Source organism: Asterias rubens, chromosome 8 (genome assembly GCF_902459465.1).
Source record: "Asterias rubens chromosome 8, eAstRub1.3, whole genome shotgun sequence".
Classification (NCBI taxonomy): domain Eukaryota; kingdom Metazoa; phylum Echinodermata; class Asteroidea; order Forcipulatida; family Asteriidae; genus Asterias; species Asterias rubens.
In genome coordinates this window covers 14,383,939-14,402,947 of record NC_047069.1, presented here as the reverse complement: position 1 = coordinate 14,402,947, position 19,009 = coordinate 14,383,939, and the positions used below count along the sequence as shown (strand labels likewise).

At 37.8% G+C, this 19,009-nt stretch overlaps 1 non-coding gene and 1 pseudogene across 1 annotated transcript; both read left to right on the top strand.

The window, feature by feature from the left end:
• Window positions 1-11,324: 11,324 nt before the first annotated feature.
• Window positions 11,325-19,009, top strand: part of LOC117294003 — a 9,122-nt pseudogene continuing 1,437 nt past the window's right edge.
• Window positions 16,478-16,559, top strand: Trnas-uga. The gene has a single exon. It is a non-coding gene; the product is annotated as a tRNA-Ser (tRNA).

The window sequence follows — 19,009 nt, the reverse complement described above, 5'->3', positions numbered from 1 at the left end:
CCAACTCTGATGTAGTGAACTGTGAGTCCATTTTGTTTGCTGGATAGGGGACCAAAAAGCCAATGACTTACTGCACGGCCGCCCTTAGTATACAATAATCACAGATAATTCAAGTTTATGATCTGGTATTCCATTAACCATAGCTGGTTCGGCCGCCATCTTGAATTTCAAAATGATTGCACCACAAAACCTAAACTGAGACTCTGAAACATAGTATGGCCCATTCTTGTAGAAGTAGAGATCTGTATTTAATATCGCGTATTGCACAAAAGGTAACACGACAAAGATTGGTGGGAATCATATAATTACGGTAAATGAAATTAAACTTGTGTCGAAGCATCGAAGTTTGTTTAACACGATTCAACAAGTGGACGATAGAAGTCTATCATCAGCCATGTATGTTTCGTTTTGCAGGGCAAGGACACAATGGATGTAGAGCATGAGGGCACCAAGGCATTATTTCCTTGGTAAAGGGAACCTTATTAATATTAGAATAATGTCTTTCTTCCAAATGGGAGAGAAAAAAAGCCTTAACCATCAAGAAAATTGCTCTATACTCCATACCAAAGAGCGTATGATTAAGTGAGAAATAAACCATTGTGGTTTAAACCATGAAAGCACTGACTTGATGATGGATTCTCTCTGTTTTGTTCTTCAAACCCCACCACTAAACGGATGAGGAAACGTTTAAGCCCGTCTGCTTGAAACAAGTCTACCCTCAACGTCCCCAGTAGCTTTAACCAGTGATTGATGGGTACACGGCTAGACTTGACAACCGTGCATAGAATACGCCTGACTGGTAAAGCCTAAAGGAGTCTGTAGCCGGGACTACTTTCACATGCTAAAAACTTTGCGTGTACAATGTATAGTACATGTACAGTACATGTATTGTGTGCATTGTGCAGTTTGCATAATCAACATAGCTGTAAGCGTGTTGTATAATGAAGCCTAAGGTTTGTGTAGAGCTAAAAGCACTAATGAAGTCCCCATTATAAGGGAAGGGCGTGGCATACCTCTTGTTAAGTGTATAAACCCACTTAACTTGGCTCCAAAGTCTCGATAGAGAACGTAAATTAAACCAACAGGTCTTCGAGAAAATTGACCCGTGCCCTAAAAAGTCAATTAAGCTTAATTGGTTTATTATTCAGTAAAGTTGTAAGTGCGGCCAAGTCAAGAAAACTCAAAGTCTCAATGGTACTTTAAAATTCAATGTTAAACTTAGGGGCCTTTGGATGAATCAAACGAAAGCTGATTAGACTGTGTAGGACTTGCAAAACTCACTTGTATCAGATGTAATTTGTTGTATTTATAGTTCCATTGGTCTTGCTCTTTCCAGCGCTTTGATCTTGATGTAAAGGCGCTTTATAAATATTTAGTTGTATGTATGTATGTATGTACATGTAATTTAAGACAGTCAATATTCACAGTTCCAATGGGACGATCGACTTTACAAGACTTTCTTGCAACTTTGGCCTACATCAGATCACGGAGGGCTAGGAAGAACATAAAACTAGCATAGCTTGTATGTGCTGAACCCAACCCCACCACCCCCCCCCCCCAACCACCACACACAATGTATTCAAAACCCCTGATTACCCACAACCACTATAGGGGGAACCATGGCGAGAGGATGCACCATGGGAGGGGGGGGGTTCACTTCTCAAGGCATGTGTTTAAATGGAGTCCCATGTATCATAACATGGGTTTTGCCACCATTTTTACTCGGTAATATTGAGATACGGGCCAAATTTTAATGTAAAGAATGTCAGCCATTTTCTTTGAAGGATGAAGACGCCCTACAAAAATTGTTTCTAACTTTTTTGAAACTACAGCACCCCAATATTGATAAAGGTGGCCAATAAAGGCCATTTTTGCACTAAAATCCAGATTGAATACATGTTGAACTGTACTAAAAGGATGGGAAGTAAAGCCTCAAACCTAACTTTGTGAATTAATGTCATGTATACTCTTTCCAAGGCGAAATTTGAAACGATGACGTTATCGGACATCAAAAGTAAAATGGGTCTGTACTGTAAATTCCCAAAAGATCAAACCCAATGCCATTTTGACTGAATAATTATCATTATATTTCAGGAATCGAACAGGATCGCGATATCTTTGTAAGACAATGTTCATAGGTTTGTTGCATATGTGTGTTGTATTGTTGTGTGTTTGAATTGGGAACTTTGAGGGACGAAATGAATTGTACTCGTCAAAATAAAACCAGTAAAAAAAAAACTAACTGGGTTCGGCTGCCATTTTGAATCTTGAAATGAGTGCATTACAAAATTTAAGTTAACCTTGCAGACCCCTTTAAATTTTATGATAGGGTTTTCCCAACAGCTTCCTGAGTTTATTTACAATAAGGATATTGAGGGATACAAATTATGTGGGTAGAATGTGGTCAGGATGCCATGTCTCTCCCAACAAAATGTTCTTAGAATTCTCAAGGAATCGGTTTTATTTCATCTCGGAATGTTTTGCTGTGTCCGGCGGTGCCGCCCTTTCATGAGTGTTTACATAAAACATTGTCTGTGTGGGTTTTTTATTTTATTTTTAGACTTATCTGTCTTCCGTAAAAGTGTCATTTCCGATGCATTCTGACCAAAAACAAAACAGAGACGTTGTGGGGAAGTGCCAAGTGTGTACACAGCTCGTCACATTCAAGTTCCCGTGATAAAAAAAAGGCAGACTGTATACTCCCATGTCCTAACCGATGTTAATTTTATGAAGTATAGAATGGCCATCCTTAAAAATATTCCTAATTTTGGTTAAGGATTCCCTTGTTTTTAATCGATTAAGAAGAACAAAAATTCCCTATTATTGAAAAGCACTACGACAGAGACAGTGGCAATTTTGATGTACAGAGAAAAAAATATCTAAGAGATATTAAACCACGCATATTTCTGCCTGACGAGTATAGGCCAACATTATTATTTCAGTAGTATTGACCAAAATATTCCAAGCAACGCATCGATCTCTCTGCAACACTAAAATAAAGGTATACCAGAGAAGAGTGTCTTTATGATGTAACAGTAACTTGCAAGTAGGGGGGGGGGGGGGCTAAAAGCATTTCTTACTTCTCCATGGTTGGTGTTTGCTGTGATCAACAGAGGGCGCTAGTCCATTCCCCCGACCTTTCAGATGATGTGGGCTACGCCTTTTCCATCCTGATATTCCAAAGCCCGCATGTTACCCTTGCTATTTGTAAACTATTTTGAGACGGGCTTGCACGATGGTACTGTTTACAAAAAGTTGCAATATCATTTTGTTTCTTACGTCAATTATCTTGAGGAAAATGCTTCGCAACTTTAAATCAACTTAGGAAGTTGGGAAGCTTACAATGCACACACTTGATTGGTGATCATATTGACACTAACACAAAATTGTGTATTTTTAGTGTGAATTGGTTCGTGGAGGCGTAAACAAAATGGCAAGATGATTTACTTCTATTTGGTACACGATGCTATGAAATGTAATTGGACAATACAGTAAGACCCCCATGACCTAACGATCAGTACACATTAATATTATCAAGTAGCTAGACTGATTTTAGTGTGAGGTCACCTTTTTTTTTACGTCATTTACCTACAATCTTGAGGAAAATGCAATTTTTAATAACTTGGGAAGTTGGGAAACTTGAGATGCCCTGGTGGACACTGTCGCTCAGTGTTCATTTCGACACTACTGCAAAACACTGGTATATTTTTAGTGTGAATAATTCGCGGAGGCGTGAACAAACGACAAGATGTTTCCGATTGGGTTTAATTGGGGGACGATGCTAATTAGGGTGATAAACCTTTAACTTCTAAAGCAGTTCCTTTGACCGTGAGAAGACAAGGACCCATCCCCATCGAGGTTCGATGCCCCTCTGGAAGGGGCTTGGCTGCAAAATAAAGCAGCAGTGCCCAATAAAACAGCAGCGCCCAATTATTTTGAACTTTTCAAGTCGATAGGCATCTTTCTCCCAATTAAAGTGTTTTGCTTGTTGTGTCTTAGACTTGATGACAAGTCGTTAGCGCTGCCTGTTAAAATCACACACAAAAACACACATTCTGCCGTTCGTGCAACAGTCACAATGCGATTATTGTACATTCATGCAACGTAACGGTCGTAGGTATCGCGTGGCTGGGATCGAGGGTGTGTACCGTCCCCGTAACTACACCGCGCTTAACAATTACCGACTTGATTTCAAGACTAGTTTTGTCTTTGTCAAGAAAAGACGTTAGGATGAATGTGTTGGTGGCGAAGATTCAAGTATCAGATGCCCCCCCCCCCCCCCATCCAAGCATTATTTTTATGAGGGCGGGGCTAGGTGCAAATGAGGGCGGGGCTAGGTGCAAATGGGGATGGTTAGGGCTCAATTGGTCATTGAAGTTGCAAGAAAGTACTGAAAGAAACCAACACAATATTGTTGCATAAATATGTGTGCTTTCAGATGCCTGAGAGAGGCTTCATGTCTGAAGCCTTTGTGTTTGGGTGCAATAATGACAGTTTCCTCTAAATATACATATGCCTACCTCAATTAAAGGCAGTGGACACTATTGGTAATTGTCAAAGACTAGCCTTCAAAGTTGATATATCTCAACATATGCATAAAATCAACAAACCTGTGAAAATTTGAGCCCAATCGGCCATCGAACTTGCGAATTAATAATGAAAGAACAAAACACCCTTGTTACACGAAGTTGTGTGCGTTTAGATGGTTGATTTCGAGACCTCAAGTTCTAAATTTGAAGTCTCGAAATCAAATTCGTGGAAAATTACTTCTTTCTCGAAAACTATGGCACTTCAGAGGGAGCCGTTTCTCACAACGTTTTATACCATCAACCTCTCCCCATACACCAAGAAGGGTTTTATGCTAATAATTATTTTTGAGTAATTACCAATAGTGTCCACTGCCTTTAAAGGCAATCATTTCTAACAATGTTTTATGATATCTCCAGTGTAGTGGTCTTTAAAGAAACTTTTTATTGTCTTTGATATTTATTTTCCAAAGGTATACTCTCCCTTTAAAAATCTAAGTTTTACATAAGATTTGAACAAAATCCACAAAAACACTCCAGCACACGTAAATGTTACGGTAACTGTTTTCCATTACACGTTACCATAACCATGAAAACCCGCCGTGGTGATGCAAACCATGACTTAAAAAAAAAAATAAAAAAATAACTGTTACAATAACACAAGCATCACATGAATGATAAAGACTAATTACAACTTGTGGTTTGTGTTTGTTGTCATGACATTAATGTGTTCCCGCCAACCGCATCCCGCCTAAAGAGCTGGGACCTTCGGTGTCGACCAGACAACCTATGGTGTTCCGCTTTACTGCAATTAATTTCACGGGGGATGGAAAAACGCTACATCCCTCATCAGACCAAAAGTGCTTTATTTTTGCAACTGTCGTCTCGTCCACATCCAACGGGTATGTTTTTCGGTTTGCCTCAACTGCACGCAAAATTCACCCGAACGGGAAACCGAGATAATGGTATATCCAGAGTAGTCATCATTTGGGGCTTAAATTAGAAGTGGTTCAATTAAAGCCAACCATTTGGGTTTTGCTTTTAAACTTATTCCCATATTATAATTGTATGTGTATATACAATAAAGCTAACAATTGTTTAAATTTCATTTCAAAAGGTGTTTGCGTTTAATTTTAGAATTTGCCGAAATGTCCACTATATAATAGGAAGAATATTTTTTAAAGGGAAGGAACACGCTTGGTAAATACTCAAAACAAATATTAACTTAGAAACTGACTTGGTAATGAGCATTGGAGATCTGTTGATAGTATACAACATTGTGGGAAACGACTCCCCCTGAAGTAACGTAGCTTTTGAGAAAGAGGTAATATATTAAAAGACTTCTAGCTAGAAGTCTTTTATTCCTATCTGAGAGCACACAAATTCGTCCAACAAGGGTGTTTTTTCTTTCATCATTTTCTCGCAACTTCGACGACCAATTTAGCCCAAATTTTCACAGGCTTGTTATTTTATGCCTATGATGAGATACACCAAGTGACAAAACTGGTCTTTGATGCGATTACCAAACGTGTACAGTGCCTTTAAAAGGTAAAATAAAAATGCTTCTCAGATTCCAATGTTTGACATAAAAACTTATATTTTTACACAACCACATTACTTTGAAGTTAACTGGTTCTCAAAAAGCTTTACAGATCAAACGCTGCTCATAGTCATAGGCTTCTATTCAACGGTTCATTGCCATTAGTTACCAGAGTGATTACCAAACGTATACAGTCCCTTTAAAGGCAGTGGACACTATTGGCAATTACTCAAAATAATTATTAGCGCGAAACCTTACTTGGTAACGAGTAATGGGGAGAGGTTGATGGTACAAAACATTGTGAGAAACGGCTACCTCTGAAGTGGCATAGTTTTCGAGAAAGAAGTAATTTTCCACGAATTTGATTTCGAGACCTCAGATTTAGAACTTGAGGTCTCGAAATCAACCATCTAAATGCACACAACTTCGTGTGACAAGGGTGTTTTCTTCTTTCATTATTATCTCGCAACTTTGATGACCGATTGAGCTCAAATTTTCACAGGTTAGTTATTTTATGCATATGTTGACACCAACTGTGAAGGCCAGTCTTTGAAAATTACCAATAGTGTCCACTGCCTTTAAAACAACGATACCAACAAACCAACAAAACAAACATACATGTTGGCACATAAACAGAAACCTTTTGATTACGTTACGATTGAAACAACTAATGAGGCCGGAAAGAAAGGAAAGAGTGCGGGGAGACGAGAGAAAGTCTACGCCGTGGATCGATTCGAAAGGCCCCGGTGAACTTCCTGGAAAGTTCAAGGGCAACAAGACGAAGATCTTCGGACACTTTTTACTCCAAAGGCCTTTATCACGGTGTGGTCATCTTGATTTTACTCCATTCCAACTCAATGTAACCAAACTGAGGCTGGACGAAATAATAGTCTGTTGCATGCGCAATGAATGTCAGCATTCATTACTGTTACTGGAAACAGGGAACATGACCAAGATGGTGACAGCGTGATAAAGGTCAATAGAGTTCGTTTCTCCTTTATCTCCTGACCCCAGAACTAATGAACCCATGGCAAATAAAACATCAAATAAAAGATACATGGGGTATGCTAGTAGACTTACGTCTTGTCGTCTAGTTTACTAATTACGATTTCTTGATTTGTGAAATTTAATCAATGTTTGCATGAGAGAGATTGGCTGTTGCCAGCTTGGCGTTTAAAGACACTGGACACTATTGACTATTGGCAATTGTCAAAGACCAGTGTTCTCACTTGGTTAATCTCAACATATGCATAAAATAACAAACCTGTGAAAATTTCAGCTCAATTGGTCGTCGAAGTTGCGAGATAATGATGAAAGACGAAAAAACCCTTGTCACACGAAGTTGTGTGTTTAGATGGCTGATTTCGAGACCTCAAGTTCTAAATCTGAGGTCTCGAAATCAAATTCGTGGAAAATTAATTCTTTCTCAAAAAATATGTCTTTTCAGAGGGAGCCGTTTCTCACAATGTTCTGTACCATCAACCTCTCCCCATTACTCTTCACCAAGTAAGGTTTTTCTGTAATAATTATTTTGAGTAGTTACCAATAGTGTCCACTGCCTTTAATCCCCTTGTGGGGGGTTAAACGAGTTCCCTTGACGGGAAGATCATCTATGAAAAAATGCATCATGTAAAAATACAAAACAAAGAATCTTGAAAATATACAATTCATTTTGCAAAAACGTGTTCACTTTGTCATGTTTAAACATCCCAAATTTGTTTTAAATAATAAAAAATAAAGCTGATATACTATAATGGATAAAATTATTGATAAACGGTATAAAAAATGTATTTTTTATTATTTTTTAAAGGTACTAACGAGACTGTGAGTTCTGTGAGGCAGCCTGCTCGAGAGCTGAATATTTATAGGCAACATTTCCCCCCTGCTTAACAGATGCTTGTTGGAGAATCAAACAACCTTGATACAAACTATCGAAACACTGCAACTTTGGGTTGGACGCCAAAATTCAACCCGATTGGAGAAACATTTTTCCGCCGAGATACACCAAGAAATCTGTACCCTTGAACTTCAACCAAACACGAACACTTTTTACAGGTAACTTTATACAAAAACCAACCATTTCAATCGCAAAAGACCATCTGCTGGAAACTCGGCTAAATAATAGAAATAACATAGCAGGAATGCTACAGGAGAACTGGAATTTAGTTCAATGTACTAATGGGTTGGACATGTCCGATGGCCGGACGTTTAACTTAAAAAACCAAACACGCTATTTGTTTCATATGGGCTTATCCAGGTATAGGCGGTGTCCTCGACCGAGTTAGTCTACCTACACAAAAGTATGTGAACTGTAAAATTAATATCAAATGCATCTGTTTAATCCAAAAAGTCATTCCTTAGCTTCAAGCCTAAATTAAAGGCGCTGGACAATGTTGGTAATTAATATAAACCACGCTGAGAAACGACTCCCTCTGAAATAATGTATTTTTTTGTGAATAGGTAATTTGTCACTCAAACATTAAAAGACTTCAGGCCTGAATCCTCAATAGACATCTGAGAGCCCACAAATTTGTGCAACAAGGGTGTTAATTCTTTCATTATTCTCTTGCAATTTAGATAACCAATTGAGTCCAAATTTACACCAAGTGAGAATACTTGACAAAATATGACTAAAGGTGTTCCATACCTTTAACACTACCGATCCGATTCTCAGGAAATAAAACCCAAATTCCCGGGGAATTTTAACCCCACTGCTACCCCATGTTCGTTTCATTGATGCGATTCACCTTTAGAAAAAATGCACACCCACGATGTTAACCCGTTGGGTTTATCTATAGTCTATAACCACACAAAGGTAATGTAACTTATGTAAAGTAACTGCACAAAAATTCATTGGATTCCCAAAAATATTCATTCCTTTGCAGCTCTAAGCCTGATGTAACACTGCCAATAGATTTGCAGGTAATAAAACTCAAACATTCCCGGGAATTTGAACCCCACCGATACCCCATGCATGTTCATTTCACACTTAATGCAATTTATAATATAAGATATAATTAATAATGAACCTTTAGAAAAACGCTCACTCAGGATGTTAACCCTCGGGTGGGGTTATCGGGCTTGACCCTAGCAGATAGGCATGGCTATTTTCTGGGAATGGCTTTCTCCCAGTAGTTCAAAGGTTTTCAAACAAATTGTCAAACAAATTTTCCCGGGGATCCCCCAAGAAAAGCATCTGGGTCCATGGGAACATTTCGTACATGTTCGTAAACACTCACGCAGATATCAACATTATAGTTTGAACTTAATAACGTTTTTATAGCTGCCCATTATTTCACAAGAAGTTGAAACAAAAAACTTCCTGTGGATTAAGAACTTTAGAATAGGCAACGGAATGGACACTTTTCAACTGAAACTTTCCTTGTACACCTGGCCCTGCTTTGCCACTACATCAACATGACACTATAGTCAACAACAAAAACACAATCATGACCCAAAATATTTGGTTTGCAGTAACACCATGTGTGTGTGTGTGTATTTTTGCCAGATAGAGTTCGCTCTTAGAGTTTGTTTTTAGACAGTTCTCTAAGAACAAACTCTACCTGGCAAGAGATACACACATGGTGTGTTACCGCAAACCAAATATATATTACTGATACCTCACCATGCAATGCCTCAAATCCTATACATGACCCTATACTTTTAAAGGTGGACAGTGGTGAAATTTGGTAAATAAGTTATGTTAAAATAAGAAAACCAGAGTTATGGCTATTATTGACAACATCAAAACACAAACATGACCCTACCTTTGAGGTGGACGATTGGGAAATATTGGATAACAAATTATGTCCATACTTCCCTTGTATAACAAGATGTGAAAATAAGAAAAACAGAGTTATGGCTAAAATGTTTGAGACCTTGAGTCTTTACATGTTTGCCATGATCGTTTTCATGCCAATCAATCAACCAACAAACATATATTTCCTTACATACATCAAAATTGTCATTTCAACAATTCAACAAATCAATCCACACTAAAAACGTGACTGAATACAAAATAAAAGCCACAATGTGAGAATGACTGCACTATCCGACCTTGATTGAAATAATCCCACACAAAATACATTGCGACCGCAAGTCTACCATTTTGAAATAAAACTACGTGCGTACACTTGGGGTGTGGCGGCGACATCCGTCTGGTTATAAGCTACACAGCGCAAAACCATTAAACAGTAACTTTTTGGAAATATGTTCAATTGTTGTGAACTCTTGTCTCGTTTGTGTATAGACGTAGAGGCGGTCTAATTTCCAAGGTCATGTTTTTCTGTCTACAATGAATCAGTCTTAAACACCGCCCTCTCGCAACTTATACGTTATTGGAGACGACCCCCGAAGCTGTGATTAAATATCGTCTCAATAATAATCCAATATTATTGTTTTATCTTTCTAGAATTCCGGGGAATCAGAGAATTCTCAAATTGTTTTTTTTTCTTGAACCGTAGGACTTCACTCCATCAGTCAGTAGGCCTAATGTGGCAGGAGATTCAGTGTCCCCGGAGATTCGGTCTCCCCATATGGCAAATAATGGGTGCGTTCGTTTAGCTTCCCTGGGTCGACTCAGGTGTGTGACGGTTTTTTTTCCAGGACGAACGTGTGCAGATAATTACCCACGTTCGTCCTGGAAAAAAAATCGCCACACACCGTGGTCGACCCAGGGAAGCTAAACGGACGCACCCTGTGTACAAACTTATTCTGATAGCGCCCTCTTTTGAATCAACCTCCTCATCCCATGTTCATGTCCCATTGGGGGACCGCATCTCGGGCGGACAGGTTTCCCTGGGACACCTACACCAGTATTTAGATGAAACATCTAGAGACTAGATTATAACAGTGCGCAAAATGTTAAAGGTATAATATGTCTTTGATTTTTTTAACCGTTCGATTGTTTTAATCCCATATGTACAAGTGTAGACAGAGGGCCTACAAACAAACTACCATGGTCGCGTTTTTGAGATCGGTAAATAGCGTCCTCTGTCATATAAGTTTATTACTCTTTTTTGCCGGCCCAGATCCGGAGGCAGATAAGTAGCGCCCTCTGTTGGTGCGACTGGTCAATGAGCACACCACTTGCCAACCGACGCTGGCCCGTAGCAACAACGCACACAGGTGCTGTATGTAAATGGTGCGCGGTAAACTTTGGTCATGAATGAAAGGGGGTACGCGTAACGTGAACGAGGGGTAACCCGATTGTTGACGTGACAGTAGGGTCAGTGTTGGATAGTATTGCCGGTGTGAAACGTAACAATGGCGGCCTCCGTGGAGATCGAGCCGTCTGCTGCTAGGCAAGGATGGGTTACTGAGGCTGATTTGATGGCTGAAACAAAACAACATCCGAACTCTGGAGTGAAATACGTGACTAAGGTAATGGTACCCGAGTTTATAAGCTGATATTCCTATAAAATTGACTTTTTACTATTATCAGTACATCAGTTTATTACTCAAATTGTACGTATAGGCCAACGTGTACTGTTATGATAATATGTTATAAATTCTACATGTTTGAATTTCGACAATGATGACGGTTGTCTACTTCTACATACAGTCGACACTTTGCGAAGTCAAATTCTTAGATACCAGCCGATAATTAAATTAGATTGATTTTTGCTCTTGTGACTTAACTTGAAATTTTTATTGACTCTGTTTGGACAAGGTTGAACCTTTGCTACCGCGTTTAATCACATGAAGTGCCGCCAACGCAATGAACGTTTTCATTGGTGCCACAAGCAAAGAAACAACAGTATTTTTTTCTTTTTAATGACACCACTCTGGGTCTTTGGTACCACCGTCAGGTCAGACTATTATACACTTGAATTCGACAGTAAAGACAGATGATCGACTATACTTCTGACGTTTAACTTTGTATCCACAATAACAGTGCAATGACACTCCTTCCCCGCAAACACCTATCACCCCACCACGGTGCCCCATAACAACTCCGATAAGTTAACTTTGTCAATCACGTCAAGTTTCCAGACAACAGTTAATTCTGGTTATAACAAGATCGCTTGGGCTGGACAGTAAAACAACGACATGCAAAAGGCCTAATATACTCTTTATAAACAAAACAATATTTATAAAGTGCTCTACCGACCAGTCGGTGGAACGCTGATCTTCCTTCTCAGAGTGCCACAGAAAACTAGAAAACACTGTTTGGCGGTTTCCTCACTAACAACAAACTACGTGCATGGATGTCTGGGGTAATTGTTCAGCCCCCCCCCCCCCCCCTTTGACTATCATTACAAGAGTTTTTCATAACTTTTCTTGTCCACAGTTCGACCACGACTCGTTAACAAAAGGTTTCTCCCGCGACCTCCAGCAGTTTTACGGCAAGGCGAATGAGCAGGACAAACGGCGTTGTCTGGAGCTCCTTGCTACCCTGCACATAGGGGAGGACCTCAGCAAGAAATCGGCGGTTAGGAAACCTACTCGACCAAAAGACACCAAACTACAGAGACCCAAAACTGCAATGGCGTCTTTCGGTACGTTTTTTTATCTTAAAAAACACACACAAACCCACTCTAAATTAGTTTATGGTTTACGGTTTGTTATGGTTTATGGTTTATTTAAAAACATTCAACATTTCGAGGTCTCACGACCGAATTGTATTCTGAATTTTCAATTTCACTTTAGAAAGTTATGACAGTTACATCATTTTTTGTAGATTCAACAACTTTTCACATTTTACATGTCAGTATCCCTTGTGCCTTGTGGTTTTACTTGATGGTCAAAACTTGATGGTCAAATGTGTTTCTTACGACTTCAATTTGAAAAGCCCAATTTGTGTTTTTTTAATAAAAATTCTTAATTTTGTCTAAAGTTTATCCTAAACGACACAGTCATCAAAATATCAAAACAGTACCACACATCACACTTACAGCGAGTGACTTTGTTATTGACTTTTCCCCAGCCATATTGACATTGCAAACAAAGAGCTGTGAAAGACGCATTTTCAAACAAGTGGCTTCTTTCTAATTTTATCATTGGGGAGATTGGAAACCGAAATCAGCCAAACAGTCAGGGCGATCGTGTTCTACGATATGAAACATCTCATAGAACTTAATTTAACAAAATGAAGGACTTTGCACATCGTGACCTAAGTTGATGTATCCATATGAGTTAACAAGAACCCTTAAAACATTAATAGCGATAATTAACTAGCTTATCAAATGTCGATAAAAATTTGCGTATAAACATATACCTCTTTTCAAATATTTTAGTACGACAGGAGTGGGGTGAAGAGGGTACAAAGGAACTAATAATAAGAGCACGTACGCTGAACAAAAATAGCGTGATTTATTTTCTCTGATTTTTTAAGTTGCAGCGATCCAAATATTATTAGCAATAATGTTGGTGATTGGAATGGTATAATAATTTATATTCATCACGGTACTTAATTTAATACTTTCTACTATTTGAAGACTACAGACTTTGGCTTCAAAAAGTTATAAATGATGTTTGCTTTTGTTAGTTGGTGGTTTTATGATCTTCCAAATAAGGGAACTAAAAAAACTCACACCAAGCTGGCAACAACGAATATCTCCCATAAAAAAAAAGTTGGTTTAACGTCAGTCTATGATATTAAATCGCGCATTGTGATTCAGTACCAAGTGTAGTAGACGACAAGATTCAGTTATTCTTTTGTGAAACCAGCGGATAGCCTGGCCGTGATCATGACTATTTATGTATGTTACTATTCTTAGTGTTTTGTTTATTGATGCAATTGAAACTTGATTTTGTTTGTGACCTCGCGTCTCGTGTTCAAAACATATGTTTCATGCTCAGCTTCCTTAATTCCCAGTTACTAATCTCGCCAGTTGCTTTGGCGACGTAAACTTCGTGTTTAGCTTTCAGAACCCAATGGCGGTCACTCACAATCTGCGTTAAAAACCCGCGCCGATACAAAGCGAGGCGCAGTTGCACTAACACATTTTTGCTTGAAAAATATACACCCTCATTTTGGTGAACGAAAATTATATTTTGGTTAAAAATTGGCAGAACTTTAGATTCAAAATGATATCTTCTGTTTCGTCAGGTCGAGCAAGCACCCCGCAGAAAGTTAAACGGACCGTGACGTCATACAGGAGGGATTACCCAGGGATCATTGCTCCGTCTGCACCTCCTGCCAGGTACGAAGCTCAGATTGTGAAGGATTTTATGTTGTGCATATGTTGTTTGGTCTAATTTATTCCTCCATGGTTTAGTTTAGTTTGTTAGTCCCTATAAGGACCCCGTGTACAAATAATGAAAAGAACACTATAGTAAAATTTAGAGCAATATAAGAAAACCCATTAACCAAAAACAGGAGACAGAAAATGGATAAACGGAAATTACTAAATTTTTATTTTGAAGTTAACATCGCTCAATATTGAACAGTCGATTCTGTCACACATCTAAGATGTTTTTTTCGATATGCCTTAACGGAATTTTTTTCGAATGAAGCATGTGAAATTTTTTTTTAGTGAGACCCGTTAAGAATAAACCTTTCTTTGCCTCTCTCCAAGTATCCAGAAATTTTCTGATGACGAACAGAACATGCATTTTCGGAACTTAAAGCCCCGGGCCTTCTTTTCATTACCACCATCACTCAAAATATATAAATTTTCTTTCTCCTTTTGCCTCCACCAGACCACGGTCAACAGATGGTCTGTACCAAAACTCTACGATCTAGACGGACCTATAGGAACACCCACTTACATAAGGAGTTTTCCAATAAAGGATTCTGCCGACCGGATCTTATACGGACCGGGACATCATCGGGAGATAGACGCAATAACCCTCATCCATTCGAGGTAAGCAAACTTTCTGATTTTACTTATAATATAGGGAAGATATGCAATCTAATCTATAATTAGATACTTATAGATGTTTAAATTCTTTGTGTTTTTCTTCATCTTGTAGTAGTGTACTTCGTTTGTTTATTGTGCTTGCTTTCTTGCTTTTTTGTAATATGTATTATTATGTGCGTTTATATAAATGTACAATTTGCGTTGTTTTGGTCAAATAATATAAAATATAGATTTGGCAGTCCCCAATCACTCTTTAAAAAATGGCAATAAAACTTTTGGTAAGAAATCATACAGGAGCGAATAGTTTGATAGTGTTTTGAGAAACATTTCTCTTCGAAATGATGTAGTTATAAAGTTAATAGTTTTAAATGCTACAACATTTGAATCTTATAGACACGTTATAACGCTTATCAAACTGCGTATTCCTATTAAAGTTATGGATTATTCCTCTTGCATGGACAAAGGCCTACCGGTTTGGACTTCAGCAATATCTAAAAAAACGCTACCACCAGCAGGCTTTTGGAATGAAATTTTCACAAGAGTACCTTTACTGTATTTACATAATGGGTTAAAACAATCGAACAGCTTTCGATAATTTTCATGACAAGTTTCATCACTTTGTGTTTCCACCCTCCCCCCCCCAAAAAAAAAAACCCCAAAACCCAAAAAATTAACCCAAACGGGACAGCTGTGAAAATGTTCCTTACGAAAACAATATTATTTGTTAAGATGATTTTTTCCCCGCTAAAGCGTAAGAATGGTCTTTTGTACCAGACAGGGACGGTATACTTTTTGTAATATCAAATATCCTAAGTTGGGGTATCCAAACATCCAACATAAAATAAGAAACATGCGAAAATTTCGCTTCGGAAAAGTTGGGTTTTCGGGAAATTTAAAACGTCTTCCTCTTAAGGAGTAATTTCTTCTTAAACCGTGCAGGGTCTTTTTTGTAAGTATCCTCACTTGGTATCCAATCCCAACGTAACAAATGGGAGCTGTGAAAATGTTGTTTTGTAAATAATTTGATTTCCGAGGATATATTTTTATATTTCTTTTGCTAAATGGGTAAGAATAGGCCTATACTTTTGCTATTGTTCTTGCTTCGTATATCCAAACAAACTAATAAGAACAAAATGATATGAAAAGATTTGCGGTAACACCATGTAATGATCTCTAAATGGTGGTTCTGAAAACAACCGTTGGTTTCATCAACTTGACGTTTCGATCATGCTCTGATCGTCTTCTGTAGAAAGCTGGAACAAAAATATGATCTGTGACCACTTGACTCAATATTGGTCATCCGAAGAAGGAAATAATCACAGAAAAGACACCCTTCTTGTACCGAATTGTGTGCTTTCAGATGCCTGAGATTGAGTATAAGTTCAAATGATAGTCCGGATGTACTGCATGTGTTTCTCACTTCGATTCACTGCACCTTCGCTTATATTATATTATACATGCAACAGTCGTCTGACCACTGTACAATGGAAGCTATTCCATCAATAATGCATGCGCACGTGTACATATTATAAACATGTAACAGTCGTCTGACTGCAGCATTTTGCGCAAACGGGTTATACAATAGGATTCTCTCTCCCTCGTCTGCTGTGATGGCCGAGTGGTTAAGGCGTTGGACTTGAAATCCAATGGGATCTTCCCGCGCAGGTTCGAACCCTGCTCGCAGCGATTTTTGTGGATGTCATTTTTTTTTTACGTGATATTTGAAAGTCGTCGTTGTAGTTTAGAGCCATGATTGCAATTGCAGATCACTATTTACAGTTTTCACCTTTTCTTCATCGCAATAAGCCTTTCTATGATTTTGCGGACACAATGATACAACACTGATATGATAGGTTTGGGTAAATTTCCCGGTGTACACCCAAGCAAAACGTGCACTCCAATAGTGTCCACCATACCTCAAGACAGGCTAAAACTATTTCATAGAATGATAGGTAGTTTATTATGTGTTAACCTTTTATATAACGAGTTTCACTGCATTTGATAGTTTGTTATTTCTTTATTGAATAAATAAATAAATAAAACAAAAAGTGTAACTAACTACATAAAAAAAAACCATCAAATGCAATGAAAGGCGCCACGCCAAGAACATGGCGGTACAAAAAAGTTTCTCGTGAAATACATAATTATTTATTACGTTTTTGTGTACAAGGTGTGAGATTCTTATACATCTGAATAATGTGTATACATTTGCGTAAAAACTCTTTGTGCTTGAATACGGTTTTTTTTAACTTACATTCTTCAGTGAAAGATAATTAGGGCATAATATTTAGTTTTGTAGGTTTTTGATTAAAGTTGGTGTGAACGAATTTTCTAAGCAATTTCCAAAAAGGGGAAAGGAATGTGGTTTTAGAAAGGGAGACTTTGAATAAACGGCTTTGCATGAAACTTTTCTCGTGTATTTACAGTCGTCCTCGAGGAAAAAACTGTTTAAGATTTATATCTTTAAAACAAAACCGCTACAACCTTTTTGAAATAAGATTTTCACATGATTGTACATCTACACATATATACGTAAGGTTAAATCAACCACCGAACGGTTTCGAAAACCATAGAGCTAAAAACCAATGGTTTTAGAGGGCGTTGCACTGTGGCGACCACCTTGTGTGCTCAGTGTTCTTAAAACTATTTTCACTTTTTTACTTGTAATCTGTGATGAAATATATTGAAATGAATTGAATTGAGTTGAATTGAGGTCTATGCCTACTTTGCCTTAAAGCTGTGCTTAGACACGTTTAAATGGATGTAATTATTATCTGGTTCATCTGTTAAATGTATGTAATTATTATCTGGTTCATCTGTTAAATGGTGTAATTATTATCTGGTTCATCTGTTGGAATCGCCGTTGTAGGGGAGGTTGCATTGGCGTACTAATTCGGTGGCCATGCGATGTTGCATTTTCACTGATCAATTTAAGTGCATGTCTTACACTTGTAAACACCTGTCACGTTTAAATCAATATTGTGTTTTGAATTTCGTGTAGGTGCATGGAGAGGCTGGTCAAGGTTTAATATTGGTTTTCTTTTATATGAAATCATGCTTTAACGATATGTTTTTTTTTTTTTTTTTTTTTTACAACAAAACAAATATATTTGATATTGTGAGCCGCTGTCTCTGTTTTTGGAAACGATTTTAAAATTGTAAAATTAATTTTAAAATGTATGACACATTCGGGTGAATACATTTATTGTTATTCAGTAAAGTTAAATGTAGCCTCTGTTAAAATAATCAGTGATTTTTTGTTTACAGGCAGATTATTTGCTTACGATTTAAAGGAAATCAATCGCGGTTCAATTTATATTTATTTATTTCTTTTTTTGGAAATGGGAAACATGTCGTTTTCTATGTTTTCCAAATGACTAATGAAATACAAAAAGGACTTCCGGTTAAAAGTCGTCAACATGTTGTTCGCTTTGAAATTTGCTTTACATCCCACGAACGATTGACACATCTGTAGTACAGAATTTACTTTAAAACACCCCTTTTCGGTTTGCCTGTTGTTTTTTCAAAATCTTAACGGAAATACTTTGATTTTTTTTTTTAAACTATCACACGTTCTTTACGCAAATCCAACACCGTTGTTGATAGAATGTTGTCGTAATTTATTTTCTAATTACTTCGCAGAATAGATTTGATTTTCATCGGTTTTATTTTAAATGAATGTTTAATATTGTCGCACATAAAACAGATTTGTTTTACTTTAAAACTTAACAAAATATGTCAGGTGAACCACCAAGGGAAACTGACTGGGTATTTTATTAAACGATTTACGTTTCAACAAAGACACTAAACAAGTTAACCTAAGCTGAATCGATTGTGTTTCTACTTCTTAATGGATTACAACTTCCCTCTTTTATTTGTTCTCATGACGCGCACAGTCTTTCATGGTGTGGCGGTTCCCGAAACACGTACCCAAAGACCAGCAGTTATATCCCGGTGAGATTACAGACCAGATGATGGAGGAGATTCTACGAGATAAGTGCAAATCCACCTACCAAAGCGACTACCTAGGAGTCCCTCAGGGTACGTACAAGAACAAATCAGTAACTTTTTGGTCAATTTGTTTGCCGTTTATATTATTTGTTAAAGGCAGTGGACACTATTGGTAATTAATCAAA